Source organism: Geotrypetes seraphini, chromosome 3, assembly GCF_902459505.1.
Source record: "Geotrypetes seraphini chromosome 3, aGeoSer1.1, whole genome shotgun sequence".
NCBI lineage: Eukaryota > Metazoa > Chordata > Amphibia > Gymnophiona > Dermophiidae > Geotrypetes > Geotrypetes seraphini.
The window spans coordinates 355,105,222-355,128,037 of record NC_047086.1 but is presented as its reverse complement, the minus strand read 5'-3'; the positions used below and the strand labels follow the sequence as shown (position 1 = coordinate 355,128,037).

Below are 22,816 nucleotides of genomic sequence, written 5' to 3'. Positions count from 1 at the left end.
AAGATCAGCATAACATCCATATCACTGGTGCTGGAACATGAAACTGGGCCAAATGGTAAGCTGCTCCTCAATACCAAAAGCATAAGGGGCTCAGTAAAAGAGGATATATTTTCCTGAGTCTTTTGATACTGTGGCTTGATACTGAAACTGCTACAGTTTACCGTTAAGGTGGTTCAGAGACGGTAGCTAATAAAATTGTTTTTCTTTTCTTTATTTAATTAGCAACTTGATTTACCAACTTTTGAGACAAGCCATTATGGTGCTGTACAAAAACATGTATATCCAGCAAAAAGTTTATTTATTAGGACCATATATCCTCAACAAAAAGCATACTTTTATACTTTATTTCCATTTTAGCACTGATTGTTTTGCTCTTTGCATAACCTTAGTCTATTATATCATAAGTTAGGTTTTTAAAAAAGCACATAAATAAATTTGCATGCATTAAAAATTATAATGCAAATTTTTGGTGCAGTCTTATATCACTTGTTTATGAATACTTGCAAAGAATTTAGTGCCATTTCGAGATATTGTATAAGCTAAAGGAAACCAAAACTATAACACATTTAACAAACAGAACTTGAAAACGCAATTTCCATTTCAGTGGAGAAACACATCAAAAACATATCTAGGATTCACTATTCTGACACAATTGCAGAAAATATACAAGTTACATTATCCAATTATGCTGGAACAAATTAAGAGAGATCCAAATAAATGGAATTATATATCAACCTCATTGCATACTAAGGTCTCCTTTTATCAAGCTGCGGTAGGCGATTAGCGTGCGGAATACCACACGATCAACCGCCTGCCGTGCTAGTCACTAACGCCTCCATTGACGAGGTGTTAGTTTTTTTGATGTGCCACGGGGGTTAGCGCGTGATGAAATGTCTGACGCGCTAACCCCCGAAGCGCACCTTGATAAAAGGAGCCCTAAGATAAATGTGATAAAAATGAATGCTTCTGTTATTGCAGATGGTAACATCCTTCTCCTCCCTGTCGTTTTTTCCTTAATTGTTCTCTTTTTTAAAATATTGTAGTTCCTCCCCTTTTTCCATTTGTTTCTGTCCGTCATTGTTTGAATTTATTATGTAGATTCTATTTGTCAAATGTTCACCCCTATTTTATATGACGAAAGCTGTATTTTTTGTCACTTCACCGCACCCTCTTGACACCAAAACCCCACTAGACATCAACAAAGATAACTACCCCATACAGCCCACCATTAAAATACTGGGTGTAACTCTGGACCAATGCCTCACCATGAAAGATCAGGTGGACTCCCTAATCAAAAAGAGTTTTTTCACCCTCTGGAAACTTAAATCCATTAAAGCATACTTTGATAACTCTGCCTTCAGAATCTTGGTACAATCCCTCGTATTAAGTCAACTTGACTACTGTAACATCGCCTACTTAGCAATCCCCCAAAAGAATACGCGACGATTACAACTAATGCAAAACACTGCGGTCAGACTAATCTTCGGTCTAAAGAAGTTTGATCACGTGACGCCATACTTCAAACAGCTACACTGGCTGCCGATGGAAGCTCGTGTAAAGTTTAAGTTCGCCTGCCTCTGTTTTAAAGTTTTCTACGGTCTAACCCCTAAATACATCACTGACCTATTCTCCTTCTCAGCCAACAAACACAAGAGAAGCTCCCACTCGCACTTCGTTTCTCCCCCGGTTAGAGGATGCAAACTAAAAAAACACCATGAGCATCTTCTCTCACATCAGGCTGCTCTATGGGGTAAAGACCTAGAACAACTCCTATTGCCCACCACTTATGAGGTATTCAGGAAACGCCTCAAAACTCACCTATTCCTGAAATACCTAGACAGCTGACCCACTTCCCTCTTTCCCCTCTCTTGCCCTTTCTCCCCATTGTTCCCACATCCCTTAAGTTAACTCAACTTGTACGTCAACTCAACTTGTACTCCACTAATCTTCTGTAAACCGCATAGAACTTAACGGTATTGCGGTATATAAACTGTTATTATTATTATTTTTATTGTACACCGCTCAGAAGTCTGATTGAACGGTATAAGAAATTTTAAATAAACTTGAAACTTGAATTGCTCTCTATAAGTAGAAATTCAATATCATTAATAGATTCCCAACAAAGTTTTTGGTTTTGTTCTATACACATTACTGGCAGGTCAGAAGTTTAGTATATTTCTGTTGCGAGTCATTGGATAGGTATAACTACTTTCTATACAACTGAGCTAGTTTTTTTTAATGTTTTTTATTTGTATATTTGCTTAATGATTTTAGCATCTTAAGTTGAAACTTTTTTGTTATCTACCTTGATATTAAATCTAGAGGCGGCATATAAAAATTAATAAACATAAACAATTGGTTCTAAGATTTACTTCAACAGTGGATTACATATGGACTCTCTAAAGCAGGGGTGTCAAAGTCCCTCCTCGAGGGCCGCAATCCAGTCCAGTTTTCAGGATTTCCCCAATGAATATGCATGAGATCTATTTGCATGCACTGATTTTATTGTATGCTAATAGATCTCATGCATATTCATTGAGGAAATCCTGAAAACCCAACTGGATTGCGGCCCTCGAGGAGGGACTTTGACACCCCTGCTCTACAGCCATAGTTTGGTTTCTTATCAACTAAGAATTTCAATTTTTTTAATATTTACCCATGATATATAGAGTCTTATATAAGCACCAGAGAATCCTATTGAGTAGTAGTTAATTATTTCAGTTTTTACTATGGTGTCCTTTTATTAGGGCATGCTAACTGATTTATCTTGTGCTAAATGCTAATGCGTCCATTACATTCTATAATTTAGCATTTAGCGTGCACTAAATCAGTTAGCACACCTTAATAAAAGGACTCCTATGATCTTTATTAGTCAAACTTCAGAAAACAAGTTCTTCATTATATACTTCTGTAGGTTAAAAAAAGAGACCAAGCTGTATTTAATAAAAATCAATGAAAAGCTGGAATGACATGACCTGATAAAATGAAAATATTTTGATAATCACTCATCATAATTTGTCATTTGTTGGTTATTCTTTGATATTGGTGTCTGGATTTAAATGTCTTTGTGTTCTTTCCTGGTTTATTCCAGGGTTTAGTAATAGCAAAGAACAGTACCACTATGGATTATTTCTGAGGCTCCAAATTTGGCACATGATTCTAATCTGTAAATGCGCCATATCAAGTGGGGCTTTCAATTTTATTGTTTTTCCTTACCTGATCTTGATATTCATCATGATGCCTTCATTTGAAATATGAAGGGAAATCATGCATTAGCTATAATGAAAATGTCAAAATTCCTGGAACATTGGTACAAATCCTGAAAAATTACATGCATACTTTTTCAGTACACCAACTGCCTTTATTTTTTTTTTCAAGGACATCTTTAAGTACATTTGAAGCAAAAGAGCTTATTACAAAGAACAATGCTTTTAAAACCTCAAGTTAAGAAATTTAGTTTGTTTCCAGAAGCTTGCATGCTCTGATCTAAAGGAGAATTTCAGCTAGCAACAAATTGTTACTAAAATGAGGAAAAAAAAACCCTGTCTGGTCAATATTCAACTAGTGGCAGTTAGCATTCCTTTACATGCTGAACACTGACAGAAAAATTAGACCCAGAAAGATTTGGGGCAATAAATATTGGGGTATTTGACAATGCCCAAAATCTAACCATGTCCAGCTAATATTCAGTGCTGCAATCACATAGCTAAATCGACATAATTAGTTTAGGGCTGCTTTCAATTCAGTGCAACATGTCCAGTTAGTTATCCAGACATGGTCGTTGAATATCAGCAGTGCATAGATAACCCCTAGCTTTATTCCTGGATTGCCATGGCATTAACCAGAGTGCTGTGGTGGGCAGAGCATATATTTAGCAAAACTGTTCAATTAAGAGCTCCTTTTACAAAGGTGCGCTAGCATTTTTAGTGCATGCACAAGATTAGCTAGCCGAAAAACTGCCGCCTGCTTAAAAGGAGGAAGTAGCGACTAGTGCATGCGGCATTTTAGCGCACGCTAAGCGCACAGTAAAACCGCTAGCGCATCTTTGTAAAAGGAGCCCTAAGTCCCACAGAATATCTGCTTTATGGCCAATCAGTATGATTTAATTGGACAGGAACATCTTTTACTCTGGTTAAATTGCTTTGATTATTTACCCCCTTATATCATTGCTTGCATACAATGATATTTTTGTTGAGTCAATATAACAATTTTATAAATATTTTTGCATATAAAGTTTTGTAACTAAATGAAGTTTCTTTATCAGATAAGAATTGCACTAGCTGCAAATGCACCAAAGCCTATTCAATTTTCTGTGCATTTGCACGGATTTCTAAAAGGAGGCCATAATTATTTTCAAGAGCTATATGGCAACTACAATTCTGCATTAGATTTTATGGATAATAGGTGATATAAATATTTTAAATACATAAATAAAATTATAGAAAATAAAACTCAACCCTATATGAAAATCATGGAAAACTGCAAATTGAAAATTCTAGAGTTTGAAGTGACAATAACCAGCCCATATAAGCTGGAATCTGTATATGGTACCAAATGTTTTGATGGTTTTACCAAAAGTTAGGCACTAGAAAGATCCATACAAAGTCTATATTTTATATAAGCCACCAATATTTATAAAATACTAGCATAGCAAGCAAATCATGCCTAACTTTTGGCGCCAGACTTATACTTTGTTCTATCAGGTATAAGTCCAGCCAGGCAAGGGTAGGCATTATTCTATAAAATGGTGCCTAGCTTTTGGAAATGTTCATGACTAGCCCAGACCTCTTCCATGGCCCCTTTAGGGTTGCACATGATAAAAATTAATAATAATAATAATTTTACTTTTATATACCGCCAAAGCCATGATAGTTCGAGGTGGTTTACAACAAGAGGCGCTGGACAATCAGTGAAGTAGTTACAATACAAAGTCCAAGAAGTAACAATGCAAAGTCATCGAAAATAAGGTACAGGTTGGGAGGAGTGATACACTAGGTTCATAGGGTTACCATCGGTTAAACAAATTTGTTTTTAAGTGACATGCTAAGAATAGCGTACAGAGAAGATCCTTACGCAATGCCAATTAAAAGTTTAACACCAATTAAGTACCTAATTGGTTCTTTTTCTTGCCCATTGAGTTACATGCCGATATCAAATCTGTGTGCAAATTCTAATTCTAGTGTCCAGCTTTGGGCAACCTATATAGAATCTAGGGGTAAATGACTACATACATAAATTTAAAGTGAGCTGCACACAGACAACCTATTTGGATTTCTTCATTTTATCTGGGGGCAGGAGTTTCTTCTCACATATTTTAACATCTCAATCCAAACCTGGACTAAGAGCTTTCACTTGCAACTAACTGGATATTTTACTCCTATTGTTATAACCCCATCCCTCACTTAGGCCAATATTAATGACAATGGTCTTCAGCCAAAGTGAATGCACTATAATACTATAAGATGTGTCTTGCTGGGTCAGACCAAAGATCCATCAAGTCCAGCATCCTGTCTCTAATAGTGGCAATCCAAACATTAGGAAGTATTCAGAAGATGCCAAAGTATAGATTAATTCCTTACTGCTCATCTAAGGGATAAGTGATGGCTTTCCCAAGACTATCTAACTGATAAAAACTCAAGTGTATAAAGAGTGCCAAGCATTCCAATAGCCTACAATGATGTGCTAAAACATATGCCAGCATTCCGTAAAGTTGACCACTGCTTCAAACAGACTACTTACATTTGAATTAGGATACTTTTTCCAAACTCAGGCTCGAACAAAAAACCCAGCAATGGGACTCATCATTAGTTATTATTGGATAGGGTTGCCCCTGTAAAGATATCTTTTCAGTGTTCTGCCAAGGCTGAGCTCTAGTATGGCATGGAACATTGGCTTCTTAGGCATAAACTATGCTCTGCTGAATGCCATTGGAGACAAAATAATTCCCCCACCATCACCACGTTCTCAATCTGTACAAGGAAAGAACTATGCAATTTAAAACTTCTATTCAGGTAGCTATAAAGAATGCAGGTTTTCTCCAAGTACAGCACTCGTGGGCGATGTCATTCATGGAACCTGGTACAGGCACTGCCAATTGCAGTCACTTTAAATTTTTAGGCAGTGCCCATACCGCATCCATAATGCTGCCTTCCCACCTGACATCAACTCACAGGACTATCAGCTCAGTAACAAAGCTAAGAAGCCCAACCAGGGAAGGTGGGTGGATTGTGAGAATATATGCCTGCTATCTTCGGAGAATACCTGCTACAGGTAAGTATTTTTGCTTTCTTTTGCAGGTGATATGAGCACTGCCTAAAGATTTAAAGTGACAGTGCACTTGGTAGTGTCTGTACCGGGTTCCGTGGATGATGTCACCTACATATGAGAATATTATACCTGCTTGTCCTTGGAGAAATATTTTTCCAATTGAATTGTGAAAGCTCACACTTCCTCTGTACTTTATACTATTCTGTGATCTCTAACTGCTCCTATTAATGTCTAGCACTATTTCTACATCACTTCCCATGGCACAGGCATTAGCTGGTTAATTTATCTTCATCTACTATTAAGACACAAACTCCTAAATCCAAAATTCTATCTAGGGGTTTTGTTGATCCTATAGAATTTTGGAGTCATTACGAACTTAGTCATCAAAATGTTTCCCCAGAAAACTTTCTTAATCAATGGGATACTATTAGTTCTTCAATTTTGGATTATATAGCCCCTCAACAGCTTATTACCAAAGGAAAGGAAGAAAAAATGAACCTTGGTTTGATTTAGAACTTTTGAAATATAAAACGCTCTGTAAGACAGCTTGAGCGACGTTGGCAAAAAACTAAATCTGTGGAGGATAAATCATCTTGGTGTAGGCACAAATGAGTATAAGAGGAGATTAAAAGAAAAGCGTAAGCAATATTATTCAGCAAAGGTTGATCCAATTAATCCAGATATGAAGGAGCTTTTTAAATTAGTAACATCTATTTTTGATGTTTCTGGTATATCTTAAGCACCTCAAGATAGTGCCCCATCTGCTATAGAGATTGCATTTTATTTTGATCATAAAATTAAAACACCTAGATACTCTTGCTCTACTACCCTAGATCTTTCATTTATGAGTCCAGATGTACCTATAGCATTGTGTTTAGCTGATTTATACTGGCATTCTTTTAAATTATTGGATTGGTCCCAGTTTAAAACTCTATATTCAAAATATATTGTCATCTTGTTTATTAGACTCATGTTCTTCCATTATGAAGGCTTGAATTCTTATGTTTCAAAAATATAGTTTTAACTGGTTAAATTTCAGTTTGGTAAAAGGTTACTTTCCAAAAAGTAAAGGGCATATAATAATCACTCCACTTGTTAAAAACTTTAAAAAATTCTTTGTACGAGGTTAGTAACTATAGACCAGTGGCCTCAATACCTCTTTTTGTGTTGGACTACCTAAATTTGTATCCTTTCTTACATGAATCTCAATCAGGTTTTCATCCCTTTTATAGAACTGAGACCTTAATCATCTCACTGTTTGAATTATTTGTATGTTCTGTTCAATAGGGGTACCAGAGCACTTCTTTTGCAGTTTGGCTTAAGCTCAGCTTTTGACCTTGTTGATCATGACATTTTGCTTGGATGTCTGGATACCATGGGGACTGTAGGGAAGGTATTTAAATGGTTTCAAGATTTTTTTAAAAATCTCGAACATATCAAGTGTATTTTAATGGATCTTACTCTAATTAATGGAGCAATCCATGTGGGGTTCCACAGGGTTCCCCATTATCTCCAATTCTTTTTAACATTTATTTGGCCTCTTTAGGGCAGAGACTAGTTTAGTTTGAAAATATTCAGCTATGCTGACAATATTACTATTATTGTCCCTATTAGTTCTAGTCTTTTAGCATTTCTGAATACTGTTAAAGAGATTATTCTCACCGTGAATAATTGGATGAAGGAATACAAATTAAAACTCAATTCAGGCAAAACTAAATTTTTTATGCCTCTCCTTCCAATAAGATAATAGAAAAAAAACCTGATAGGATGGGATCACTTATGCTATTGACTCAGAAATTAAAATTTTGGGTGCTTATTTGGACAGGAATTTAACTATCCCCCTCTTCTACAAAGCTGCATTAGCGGCTGCCGTGTGGTAATGTCCCCGAATCTCATAGAGATTTAAAGGGCTTTGGGCTGTTGCCGCTCGGCAGCCATTAGTGCGGCTTTGTAGAAGAAGGGGTATGGAAATATTTACTATTGCTTTGGATAAGAAATGCTTTTTCACTTTATGAAAGTTACGTACGATAAGGCCTTATCTCAGTCCCTCAGCAATTAGAATATTGGTTCAGTCCCTGGTACTTAGCACGACTCATCTTGCAGGTCAACAGTTAAATTTTGATAGATTACATAGGGTTCAGAATGCAGCGGTGCACTTGATCTTTAATTTGAAGAAAATTGGATCATGTCATCCATATTACAGAGAGCTTCACTGGCTACCATTTGAGGACAGGGTATTATTTAAATTTGGGGACTCTTTGTTACAATGCTTTATATGGTCAGGCACCTGGCTATCTACTTAATCAATTAACATTTTTTAAGGCAGATTGTATGTGACGGGTTACCTCAATATTTGTATTTCCTCCTTTGTGAGGTTGTCTATAACAAATTTTTACATATCAGGCAGTCAGTTGGGACACTGAATTACATATTTTGTTTGCTTCCTCAGGTTCATATATGCACTTTCGAAAATTATTGAAAGCTTCTTTATTCGTTAGATTTCTAGGAAATTAATGATTGTAGTATTAATTTTGTAATTTGCTGTTTTTGTACAGTTTCTTGTACATCTGGCAGTGCTATCGAAATGGAAGGTTTTGTGATCTAGAAATGTAATGTAATGTAACATCATCATTTAATGACAAGATATTATCAATATGTGCTTCATTTCCCACTGCATACAGTTTTCCTGTCTCTTGAATTGCATTCTAACCCCCACGCCAGTGTATTCTGAGTTTAATATGCCATCACTTTCTGATATCACTGCTATGGTCTCAAACATGAAACCGACCACAGCACCCCATGACTCAATTCAATCTTCAAATGTCATATGAACATCCTTGGTTCCTCCACACATGTCATGGTAGTAACCAGTTTATCACAATGCCTTGTGCCATCAAACAGAAAGCTAGCTATTTTTCATTCTAAAGTGAAAGACAATAAACATTCAAATTCCACTTGCACTAACTATTGTCCTATTGCTAAAATACCTTTCTAGGCAAAGATTGCTGAGAAAGTTGCTTCTCTCAATTATCTGACTTACAAACATACTTCACCGATATCAGGTCGGTTTTAGACACCATTCTACTGAAACCTCTTTGCTTGGCCTTACTAACAAAGTACTCTATCAATTAGGGCTCCTTTTACTAAGGTGCACTAGCATTTTTAGCGCACGCAGGAAATTACCACACACTACGCTTCTAGAACTAACGCCAGCTCAATGCTGGTGTTAAGGTCTAGCGCGCGAGGCAATGTATCGTGCGCTATTCCGCGCGTTAAAGCCCTAACACGGCTTAGTAAAAGGAGCCCTTAGACCATCATAAATCTGTACTCCTATCCCTTGATCTAACTGCAGCATTCAATACCATGGATCATTCCCTTTTACTTACTAGACTTTATCAATTGGTATTACAGGCACTGTTTTTGATTGGTTTACTTCCTACTTATCCAATAAACCATATGAAGCCCATTTTTAAGAACATTCATCTGGAATTGCACCGTGCCCTATGGTTTGCCTCAAGGTTCATTTCAGACTTCTTTTTTTTCTTTAACATCTTTTTGGTACCATTGTTAAATCTAGCAAAATCCATAGGCTTCATAGCGCTTATCTAGGTGGAAAATCTACAACTTCTCTTAGTCTGTCCCCTTGATCCTGCCAATATTTCTGAGATTCATAGTATTAATCAAAACCTAGTCCAGATAACTTCCTGGTTACATGACAATTGACTGCTGCTTAATTCCAACAAGTCTAAAGCTGGCCCCACCTTCTCTCTAATACAACCATCCCATTGGTCCCTACTCTGAAGAAGCCTGGTATCATATTTGACATTAAACTGAGCTTCCAATTTCAGATATTCTTAGTCATTCAACACTGGTTTTTTTTGTGGGGTTTTTTTTCAAACTGTGCACGATTTGCCTAATCAGACCACTACTAGACCCTCCAGCACTCAATATTCCGATTCACTCTTTAGTTATAAGCTACTTACTATTACTACTACTACTTATTATTTCTATAGCGCTACCAGACATATGCAGTGCTGTTTAATGTAAGACACAATTCCTGTTTGACAGAGCTTATAATCTAATCAAAACAGACAAATAGAACATTCTATAAATGGTGCTCAAAATTCAGAGTTGATTCCTGCACCTAACTTAGGTGCCAGCATGTACATAGGTGCCAGCTCTGTGGGTGCTAGAATACCCCTAATATTCTTACATTTGGACTACTGTAATGTTCTCTATCAAGGTATTTGATGTAAGGATCTCCAATGCTTCTGACAGGCCGAACGGTCACTTCCTGTCACTTCACCACCACCAGGCTCCTTTGGTGTTAGTTTCCTTCTACAATCAGGTTTTTCTGCAAACACATCACTATCAAACTCTTCTAAAAACACAACCAGCATCCTCTGAACACACTTCCCTGGTCAATGTGGCCACCAAAGATTGCTCCAGTCTCCACTGGTCCCTCTAGTCACCACCAGGTCCTTTTTAACCCTAACGGGACTTCTGGGTCTTCTGGCTGTTCCGGTACCATAACCGGTCTCTCTGTTGGTCACCTCTGGTTCCTCCACCAGTCACTTGCCACTCACCATTAGTCAAGGGTCTCTAGTAATTCACTTCTCTGGTCAATCTGCTCACCAAAGATCGCTCCAGTCTCCACTGGTCCCTCTGGTCACCACTGGGTACTCTTCAACCCCCACAGGACTTCTGGATGATCCAGTACCATTACCAGTCGCTCCACTCGTCACCACTGGCCCCTCTACTGGTCACTTGCCAGTCACAACAGTCAAGGGCCTCTAGTTCTTCTGGCTGCTTCTCCCTGGATCTTCTGGCTGCTTCTGGATTCCATTACCAGTCTCTCCACTGGTTGTCTGTCCGCAGGTCACTCGCCAATCACCAACAGCCTAGGACCTCAAATTCTTCCGGCTGCTTCCTCCAGTCCCTCCGCTGATTACTTGCCAGTTACCATCAGCCAGGATACCACGGTACACTGCCCCACCCCCCAATGGACCCTACTGTCATCAGTCTCTTCCTGAAAACATTCCTGGTCACTCAGTCTCCCCCTGAGGTCTCTCCTCGGATCTCAGGCACTCTCCATCAGTCACAGCCAGTCATCAAGCTTGAGAATTCTCCAGTTACTCCAAGCTAGGGTTACCATATGGCTCCAGAAAAGGAGGATGGATTAAGACATCCAGATTTTTCTTCCATTGAAGGCAATAGAAGTAAAGAGGACAGATGGAGACATAATAATAATTTTTTTATTATCTTGTATACCACCCTTCCAGTAGTTCTTGGCGGTTCACAGCAAGAGAAACTGAGACATTTCAGTGAAAAATACAATACAGAAAACATATTACTACTTTAAATACAACATCAGTAAAAAAAACAATTCAATTAAAATACAAATTCCTAGATAAAATAGACCATCGTTGATATGCTATTAAAAAAGTTAGCATTCTCGCTTATCAAATAGGTAAGTTTTCAATAATTTCCTAAATTTAAGGTAAGAGTGGGATTGGGCAATCAGAGGGCACATCCAGGAATTCATCTTACCCACTTGATATTCTAGTGTCCTGTCCAGAAAGGTTTTATAACGACAGGCCTTTAGAGCAAGGAAGATGAACATACTGGAATTTCTGGTGCATTTATTTGACTTGAATAATTTCAGGTAAGATACTAGATAAGAAGGCAGTAAACCAAAAAGTGCTTTGTAACAAATACACCCAAATTTAAAAAACACTCTGGCTTCGAATGGGAGCCAATGCAATCTAGTATAAAAAAAAACCAAATTACGTGGTCATATTTCTTAAGACCAAAAATCAAACGGACTGCAGCATTCTGAACTAATCGAAGTTTTAATAGTCTTTTTTGGTCAATCCTAGATAAATGATGTTACAATAATCCAAGGTAGACAGTACAGTAGACTGGACTAACAGTCGGAAGGACTCTGTATCACAATATTTCTTAATGGTCCTCAATTTCCATAGTATTGCATAGCATTTTTTAATTAACAGATCCGTATGCTTCCTAAAAGTTAGACTACGGTCTAAAGTTATTCCCAGAATTTTCAAATTAGGTACTATCTCAAAACATTGACCTTTCAATTGGATAGTTGTTTTCTGGATTTTATCGTTAGGGCTAGCTAAAAAAATCTTAGTTTTTTCAGGATTAAGCGGCTCCTTTTACTACGCACTAGTGTTTTTAGTGCATGCAGGATATTACCGCATGCTATGCAGCTAGAACTAACGCCAGCTCAATGCTGGTGTTAGCGTCTAGCGCGCGCAGCAATGTAGCAAGCGTATTCCGCGCATTAATGCCCTAACGCAGCTTCGTAAAAGGAGCCCTAAGTTTCAGCTTGAACTGCAGCATCCACAGTTCTACCTTTTCCAAGACATTTGAAATCTGAGTAATTAATGCATTCGAGAGAGCTTTACAAGGTAATAACATGGTGATATCATCTACATATATGTAAAACATCACATTTAGACTTTGGAGTAACTGCGCCAAAGAAACTAAATATATATTAAACAATGTTAGAGACAAAGGAGAGCCCTGCGGTACTCCACATGAGTTCATCCATGAAAAAGAGTATTTACCTTCAGTAAATACTTCATATGTTCTACTTTTTAAAAAGCCACAAACCCAATTTTTTACAGTACCCCTTATACTAATTGAATCCAAGCAGCTCAACAGTAGATCATGATCTACAAGATCAAAAGCGCTACTTAGATCCAACTACAGGATCAGGGCACTAGTTCCAATGCTAAATAAAATAGTAAGCTGATTTACCAATGATGCTATTACTGTTTCTGTGCTGTATCCTGAGCGAAACCCTGATTGATGATCATGCAAAATATTGAATTTGTCCAAATATTTTACTAATTCAGCATTTATTTTTGCAAACAAAGGAATACTTGCTACTGGTCTGTAATTATTTTTGCATGTAAGGGCTCCTTTTACAAAGGTGTACTAGCGTTTTTAGCGCACGCACCAGATTAGCCAGAAGGGTTATTCCATGTCAAGTGATCAAGGGCATGACCATCACGGATTTTGATAAAACTTTATGCACAAAGTCCCACATGTATCAAACGAACTTTGGTAAAGTTTTAGTTTCGCCTGTGGAATATTCGTGGAGATATAGCCATTTGTTTGACCCCATACTGCAATGACATACAGTACGACAGTGACATTCTGACAACTTTGAGACACAATATCTCACGAGCTATGTTTCCAAAAAAACTGAAACTTAGCTACCCTGCACAACTTTTGGAGCTCTATTCAGTGCTACCAATAATAATTTTTGTCGAGCATTGAGTGAATGGCTGAATTACAGTAAACTTGGCCGAAAAAATTAGTGCTCCAAAAAAAGTCAAAGTTTGACATTACTTAGCTCCCACAATAATTGAGTAATAAATGCGAAATTTGGCGCATAATGTCTCAGTACAACGTTGATTTCAAAAGTACAATTTCAACCTCCAAGCTCTTTCCATTAGTTTACAAATTAAGTGTAAAGTTGCTAATTTGTGTAAAAAGGCCAAAAATAGGGTATTTTCAGCCTGCTTTTACAGAAAAATACCTTTCAGAAACTCTTTCAAATCAGTCTCATTAGAAAGAGCATATTTCAACCCCCCTAGAAAAGTGGGCTTCATTTTTCAATGCAGGTTAACAATGCCCGAAAAAGGGGGACAAAGTTGGGAGATGTCACCATGGCAACGGCCTATGTTTCAACTTACAATTATGTCACTTTTCACACTGTTTTTCCCTGTTTATTTTTACTCAAGCTTTGGGTACAATTATAGTGTTCTTAATTAATGATTATTCCTAACTAGAAATTGAGGTGATAATTTTGTTGCATGCAGATCACAAATTACAACTTGTTTTCTTTTTCAGATCCACATTATTATTAATTCAGTTTAAAATGGATACCAACGAATCAATGCCAACAAAGTGGACTTCACTTCGGCTTGGGAACCATATAAGATACCCAATTTAGGCTTGGGAACCTAGGATAAGACACCCTAATCATTGGCTTTGGAACCAGAAAGATACCAACAAAAGGCTTTGGAACCTTGACAAAGAAACCAAATGCGAGGCTTGGGAACCTGGATGAAGTGGCCCACCCGTGGCTGGTATGCACAGCTATCGGGCGTGACCCCTATGGCGATGGGGTTGCCAGTTCAAACTCTTGAACTGGTAGTGACAATGTCACCATGGACCAACGCAATAGAGTAGTAGTAATACTACGTCAATACAAAACTGTAACTTTAAAAATGACAGAACTATGTTGAAATAGAGGTTGTTGCCGTGGCAACGTCTCCCAACTTTGTCCCCCTTTTTCAGCCATTGTTAACCTGCGTTGAAAAATGAAGTCCACTTTTCTAGGGGGTTTGAAATATGCTCTTTCTAATGAGACTGATTTGAAAGAGTTTCTAAAAGGTATTTTTCTGTAAAAGCAGGCTGAAAATACCCTATTTTTGGCCTTTTTACACAAATTAGCAACTTTACACTTAATTTGTAAACTAATGGAAAGAGCTTGGAGGTTGAAATTGTACTTTTGAAAACAACGTTGTACTGAGACATTATGCACCAAATTTCGCATTTATTACTCAATTATTGTGGGAGCTAAGTAATGTCAAACTTTGACTTTTTTTGGAGCACTAATTTTTTCGGCCAAGTTTACTGTAATTCAGCCATTCACTCAGTGCTCAACAAAAATTATTATTGGTAGCACTGAATAGAGCTCCAAAAGTTGTGCAGGGTAGCTAAGTTTCAGTTTTTTTGGAAACATAGCTCGTGAGATATTGTGTCTCAAAGTTGTCAGAATGTCATCGTCGTACTGTATTTCATTGTGGTATGGGGTCAAACAAATGGCTATATCTCCACAAATATTCCACAGGCGAAACTAAAACTTTACCAAAGTTCGTTTGAGACATGGTGGACTCTGCATATGAAGTTTCATCAAAATCCGTGATGGTCATGCAGGGCACTTTCCAAGAATCTGATCACTTGACATGGAATGACCCAGAAGGCGGTAGCAGCTAGCGCACATAGCATTTTAGCGCGCGCTATTCCGTGCGTTAAGGCCCTAATTCACCTTTGTAAAAGGAGCCCTAAATGATTCCTTAGAATTTTTTTGCGATGGGTGTAATTATAATTCTTCCTAAGTTTTGTTCAAATTGTCCCTTCTGCAAATGAAGAGTAATCCATTTATATAAGCGAACTCTAAAAGTGAATGATGCATTTTTCAATACATTTCTTGGACAAATATCCAATCGACAATATTTTTTTACATACTTAGAATATAATTTGCAAAAAAAATTCCCAGTCTGGGACAACAAATTGTTCGTAGATCATACCTATCCTAACATTGTCTGAATTTCCAATTAAGTCTATAATATCATTATCTTGGACCCTTAAATCAGATTGCAAACTACTAATTTTATTTTTAAAAAATTATACCAATTTATCTGCAGATGGAATAATTTCCTTATATGATCGTTTTTTTAAGTTAATCTCAAATAACCCATGAACCAGTAATCATGGCTTTATATTCTTTAAGCTTCATTCTCCAATTAATTCTATCTTCTATATTACCTGATTTAATCCAAACCTTCTCTATCCTTCTAAGTGCCTTTTTTTGTTCCAATTATTCTGTATCAAACCAAATATTATTTACTCTTTCTTGCATAAAAATTTCTTTGTAAGGTGCTATGTCATCTAAAATTTGTGCACTAATATTTACCCAATCTGATAGGAAAATTTCCTCTGTAGTTTTCAATTCGTAATGTGACCAAAAATCCACATGATCTACCTTACCTCTACCCATGGTACTAACTTTTCCTTTCCTTTGCTTTCTATTGGTGTTTGCTTTATATAGTTTATTCTGCCATTTTAAATAAAAATTACATAAACGATGGTCTGACCAAACTGTATTACTCCATGTTACCTCTTTAAAATCAATTTTAGTATTAAAATATACTTTTGTAGAAAAGGTCACCAAGTCTAATTGATGGCCCTTAATTATGTGTTTTTTTTCTGTTGTGGTAATATAAAATCCAAACTCTTTAAAAAAGAAAATAAATCAACAACATTTGTACTCGCCTGGTCCATATGAATATTTATATCACCCAACAAAAGGTAATAAGAGCCAAACATTGAACTTGATAAAACAAACTCATAAAAGCCCTCTCTCACTAAATTCCATTTTTTTACTGGAATATAAAACAAAGTAACTATTAAAAATTCATCCAATGAATCCTGAGATAATCTGCAAGTTAAAATTTCATAATTAGAAGTTGATACAGAGTCCAATGTCGTAAAATCAAAAGTATTGCTACACCTCCTCCTCTTTTTGAATTTCTAGATCATGGAATTATTTTAAAACCTTGAGACAAAAAATAATTTATAATAACATCATTATCTGAAATCATCCATGTTTCTGTAAGTAATACTATATCCGGGTTTGTTTCCTCCAGCCAATCTCGTACCAAAAAAGTTTGATTTCTTATAGACCGAATATTTAAGTAAGCACTCTTTAGACAAGAGAACTGAACTCCTTGTGGTAGAGTTGATAATTCAATAGATTGTAAAAATCTGTGTCTTATAGATTTTTTGGTATTATGGCGAAGTGAAACCAAAACCGGTATTTGCCATGGGCCAAGCTCATTATAATTGTATAAACACCTCGGAGCTCTAAAAAGAGCCCCATGTAACTATAAAAACTTTTAAAAACTACTAAAAACAAAGACAAAAAAGAACAAAAGGTAAAAGGCAAGAACTACATTAGGCAAAGTAAAAGAGAACAATTAGAGAAAGAACAATAGGGAGGGCTGCTTTTAAACTCAATAGCATTTTTGCTCAATTGCCCTTAAAAGAACAGTTAGGTCTCAAAGGCATCAAGGAAGAGAAATGTCTTTAGCTTCGTCTTAAAGTTATTAAGATTTGATTTTTCGCGTAAATAATTTGGAATACTATTACAAAGAGAGGGGGCAGTGACAGAGAAAATAGTAGACCTCATTGTATATATAAACTTCAGTGACGCTATAGAGAAAAGGTTTTTAGCTGTTGATCTTAGGGACCTAGAAGGAATATAAGAAGATTATTTATAAATTCAGGTTGATTGTTTTGTCTAGTCTTAAATGTTAACAGAAGAATTTTATAAGTGATTCTGTGTTCCACTGGTAACCAGTGAACTTCTTGCAACAAGGCTTTCACCAGCATTCCTCCCCTCAATGGTTACTCAAGCTCCCAAAGGAGCTCTACTTTTCCAGGTTCTTTATTCTGAAGGTCTTGTCTTCAAATCCCTTTTCCACTCAGGAAGAGCAGAGAACTCCCAGGTGTCTTTGCAGCATCCATATGCAAATGAGCTCCTTCTTTTGCTAAGTCTTCCCTCTTCTGGCCAGTGACAGGACATACACATCATCAGAGCCCCAAACTAATCCAAAATACATCAATAAAACTGATCAAAGGAGCAAAGAAATTTGATTATATTGCTCCTTTCCTGAAATTAGTTCATTGGCTCCCTGTAACCTACAGAATAACTGTTACTAGTCTTTTAAATTTGGTAATCCTGAGCTCCATCCTTCCTTGATCAATTACTGACTCCTTCCCATCCTACACCCTTTGATTGCTGCAATAGATCTTGTTAGTTGTCCCAACCTCAAGACAGATCACCAATGATTCTACTTGATGTAGCATTTTCTCTGTGACTAGTCCTTTTCTTTGGAATGTCCTGCCATCCTCCATTCAGTTAGAACTTTTGGAAAATTTTAAATCTGCCCTTACAACATTGTCGTTTAAATATGCCTTCAATTAAATAGCGCCCCTCTTTTTTTAGCCTATGTTAACCACTGTTACCACATCCTCTGGTAACGAGTTCCAGAGCTTAACTATACTTTGAGTGAAAATAATATGTCCTCCTATTGGTTTTAGAAGTATTTCCCTGTAAATTCATTGAGTGTCCCTTAGTCTTTGTAATTTTTGATGGAGTAAAAAATCAATTCACTTGTACCCATTCTACACCACTCAGGATTTTGTTGACTTCAATCATATCTCCCCTCAACCGTCTCTTTTCCAAGCTAGACTCCTAACCTCTTTAGTCTTTTCTCATGTGAGAGGAGCTCCATCCCCTTTATCATCTTTGTCACTCTTCTTTGAACCTTTTCTAATTCTGCTATATATATTGTGACAAGGAAGCTCCAGCCACTGGTTCAAAATCTGCTTTAAACCCTGACACTAAAGAAAATGTGCCTATTCCTAAGCCAAGAAACCTACCCATTAACTCTGTTCCCAGTGCTATGATCAGACAGACAGAGCAGAACAGAGTAGGGATGGCAGAGAAGAGCAGAATACCTGTTCCAAGCCCCTAAAATTCCTTTTATAAATCATATGTTCATTCTCAGGTTAAACCTCTGGTCAGGCAAGCTGGCATAGCAAGGGTTAAGGAAAGGGGTGGATCTGACAGGCAAAAAGGGCTCAGAGCACAAGTGAAAGTTGCACAGCAGGATAAATCCAAGCCAGCTGAGAACACACACAGACAATCAGGAACCTGGAGGCAGCCATTTAGGAAGTGGCGCGCCCCCACGCTGCAGCACGCTTGTGCACTGCTGGCCCCGACATACCGTCAATCAGCAGGTAGCAGTCCAGCAAAGCACCAGCGACCACAATTATGAAGGTACACGGGCACAGGCATTACCGCGCTTGTGTGTCACTGACCCCAATGTAATTAGCAGGCTGCTGTCCACCAACCAGCACAATGTAAAGGTACTGCGGGGGGTTGGAGGGGACTGGGATGGAATGTGAAAGACAAAAAGAACAGAAATTGCAGGAACAACATGTGAATAGTTGAACTGCCAGAATCTATAACAGACAAAGATTTGATGGCATTCTGTGATACTGCCTGATCAGTTTAACTTAGTGAGCTGTAATGATAAAATCTTGAGTGATAGAACAAATTGCCCGGGCCCTGTACCAGCAGAGGAGAGAATGAGCCCGCACAGTTATTGTGTGGGCTCTGAATAAATGCCAATAAAAGTAAAATTTAGGAGAATCTACACAGCACAAGAACTCATGGAAATTCATGGCCACAAACTGCTACTCTGAAGAATTCTCAGCACAAATAACATAACATAAATTTTTATTTATATATCGCAAAAGCCTTTTGGTTCTATGTGGTTTACAAAAGGTGCTGGGGGGCTGGGACAGAATTTAAAGCTGCTTGAGTGTATGTAAAAATTATGATTGATGAGGGGGGGTCTGGGACAGAATTTAAAGGTGACGGGTATATATATTAGTATAGAATTTGATTCAGAATGTTTTTTATCTTGTTTTCTTCCTCTAAATCTGGGGTGCATCTTATGCTGAGGTGTGTCTCATGCAGCAAAAAATACGGTATATAGAGTATCTGCCTGAGCTTGAATGTTTGGGCAGCACTAGCTCTTTAGTTGGAATATCCTGCCAACACTGAACAGTGTCTGGAACCTTAAGCGCCTTGACTGGGCGACCTGTAGGAGAGTCCACACTTGTCAGACAAAATTTGCATTTAGGCGGGAAGAAAGACTGAGACCCGACTCCCTTTCGGAAGAGGAGCATCTCTTGGCCTGGCGCCATTCTACCCCTTCAGCATGGGGCGCAGAACTGTAGGTGGAAGGCTGGGAATGCCTATAGCCATTATACCATCATCAGTAGCCCTGTGAAGATATCTGCGATGTGGCACTTGCATACGGTCGCAATCAGTGTGAGCCATGAAATCAGAACGACCAGAACTCCAGGAGGTCTGGGTCTACTATCGGGCAGTGTCTTAGGGTGACAGTCCATCCCAGAATCCATGAGGTTGAGTCAAAGTAGCCTTGGAAGCGGAAACACCTGTCCACTATCTGAACCAAAGCATTCATCGGGCAGAGATGGAATAAGCTTACACCTCTGCCAAACCTGAATAAGGTTATGTGTGACAAGGCAGTGGCTGCTGCCAGAAGGATGCTGGGCTGTATAGAAAGAGGCATAGCCAGAAGAAGAAAGAAGGTATTGATGCCCCTGTACAGGTCATTGGTGAGGCCCCACTTGGAATATTGTGTTCAGTTTTGGAGACCGTATCTGGCAAAGGATATAAGAAGACTTGAAGCGGTCCAGTGGAAGGCAACAAAAATGGTAAGAGTTTTGCACCAAAAGACGTATGATGTGAGACTGGAAGCCCAGGGAAGATATGATTCAGACATTCAAATACTTGAAAGGTATTAACGTAGAACAAAATATTTTCCAGAGAAAGGAAAATGGTAAAACCAGAAGGCATAATATGAGGTTGAGGGGTGGTAGACTCAAGAGTAATGTAAGGACATTTTTCTTTACGGAGAGGGTGGTTGATGTCTGGAGGTGGTGGAGAGGAAAACGGTGACAGAGTTCAAAAAAGCATGGGATGAACACAGAGGATTTCTAATCAGAAAATAATAGTATATATTGAAGAACTAAGGCCAGCATTGGGCAGCCTTGCGCGATCTTTATCACATATATGTCCATTCAGTTGAGGATGGGCTGGAATGGTTTAGAAAGATGAGCTGGAGTGAGTTTTGACAGAGACTCCAATAGATGCACAATACCTGGCAGAGCTCTGGGTTTCTGGCCCAGAAATATCTAAGAAAAAGAACAATTTAAATTAAATCATTAAATTATAGAGAGTGTATGTTTGGGCAGACTGGATGGACCATTCAGGTCTTTATCTGCTGTCATTTATACAGGGGATCTAGAATCAGAAAATAATAGTAAATAGTGAAGAAATTGGGCCAGTACTGGGCAGACTTGCACGGTCTGTGTCTGTATATGGCTGTTTGATTGAGGATGGGCTGGGGAGGGCGTCAATGGTTGGGATGGTGTAGATGGGCTGGAGTGAGTTTTGACGGAGACTTTGGAACCTAAGGACATTACTGGGCAGAGCTTTGGATTCTTTCCCAGAAATAGCTAAGAAGAAAATAATAATAATAATAATAATTTTTAGATTGAATCAGGTAGGGCAGACTGGATGGACCATTCGGGTCTTTATCTGCCATCATCTACTATGTTACTATGTACAGAGCCGTGCAAAAGTTTTGCATCACCTCCGAGTAATACATTGTTCCGTCTTTCTTGCTGGATTAGAGCAATATTTCTGATGCCTATGTATATTATAAACTGACGTGTTCAGAATTTTATGCTCTATCACCCTGCACATTTTAAATTGATTTAGGACTTCAGATATAAGACTTGTAAAGCACAAACTGTAGAATGTTGAAAAATATCAATATTTTGTAAATGGATTACATTAGCTATTTCAATATGTACTAAGTTTATTTGTATTTTAACTGTTACCCCCTTCAAGAGAAGGTAGGCCTGAAAAGGGCTGGATGTTTTCTACTATTCTAATAATGTATGGGCCAGCCTTTGTTCCTGATAACAAGCTTGCAGCGTTGAGGCATGAAGTGAACCAATTTTCGAAGTTCATCTGGCTGTACAACATGATGCCAAGCATTAATCAGTGCTTCAATCAACTCAAACTTTGTTTTTGGGTGTTTTCTGAACACCTTGATGTCAAGATTATTCCACAAATTCTCAATTGGATTGAGATCCGGTGACTGCCCTGGCCATTCCGGTGAATGAATATGGCTCAATGTCATCCACTTTATCACCATCTTTGCCCAGTGACAGAGTGCATTGTCAACCTGATAGTAGAAGTCACCCTGGAAGAGACTCCTTGCAGACGGAACCATTACATTTTGCAAAGTGGAGAAATACTTGGCACCATTCATCAATTCATCATGATCAATCACCTGAAAGCGTCCAATGCCATTGGCTGACATACAGCCCCAGACCATGATTTTTGTCAGATGCTTTACGGCACTGTGGTTTGAAAGCTTCATTCTTAAATTGTCTTACAAAGGTGTTGCACTGGCCTCCTAACACATAGAAAGTACTCTCATCACTGAAGAGAACGTTTTTCCACACCTCTGGAGTCCACATGCTGTACTTTCTGGCCCACTCAATCCGTCACTTTCTTTGCTGTCACCAACGGCTTCTTTCTTGCACTACAGCCACGTAGGCCATACTCCAAGCACTGTAGATGTACTGTTTAGGCAGATGCATTCACTGAACACATTTCCTGCCACTTGGCTGACAATTCTGGTGATGTGAGTATGCGATCTGCCACTGAGTTCTGACGAACAACCCTGTCCTCTCGCACAGTGGATTTGCGTGGTCTTCCACTTCGAGCCCCGTCAGTCATATTTCCTGTCTCTTTTTTCTTATTGAGCAAGCATATGACTGTACTTTGATTGCACTTCACCCTGGCTGCAATTTGCCGACTTGAATAGCCTTCTTCATTAAGTACAACCACCTTCACACGTTCTTCTTTTGAAAGATTTCTAACTTTTCCCATGTTGCAATTATGCTGTCACTGGAGTAGCAGATTGTTATGAACACTGATATTCTCGCTTCGCCATATATGCACGTGAATGCTGCGTTGTGATTGGTTCCACAAAACAAACACCATTGGTTGAAAACAGAGTGATCTGATTGGACTGTTTCGATC

The 22,816-nt window shown here is 38.1% G+C and overlaps 1 protein-coding gene across 3 annotated transcripts in view; it reads right to left on the bottom strand.

Annotated features, from left to right (window-relative positions):
• The window catches only part of SPATA17 (spermatogenesis associated 17), a 293,753-nt gene that overhangs the window by 269,687 nt on the left and 1,250 nt on the right, over positions 1–22,816 (bottom strand). The window lies entirely within an intron of this gene.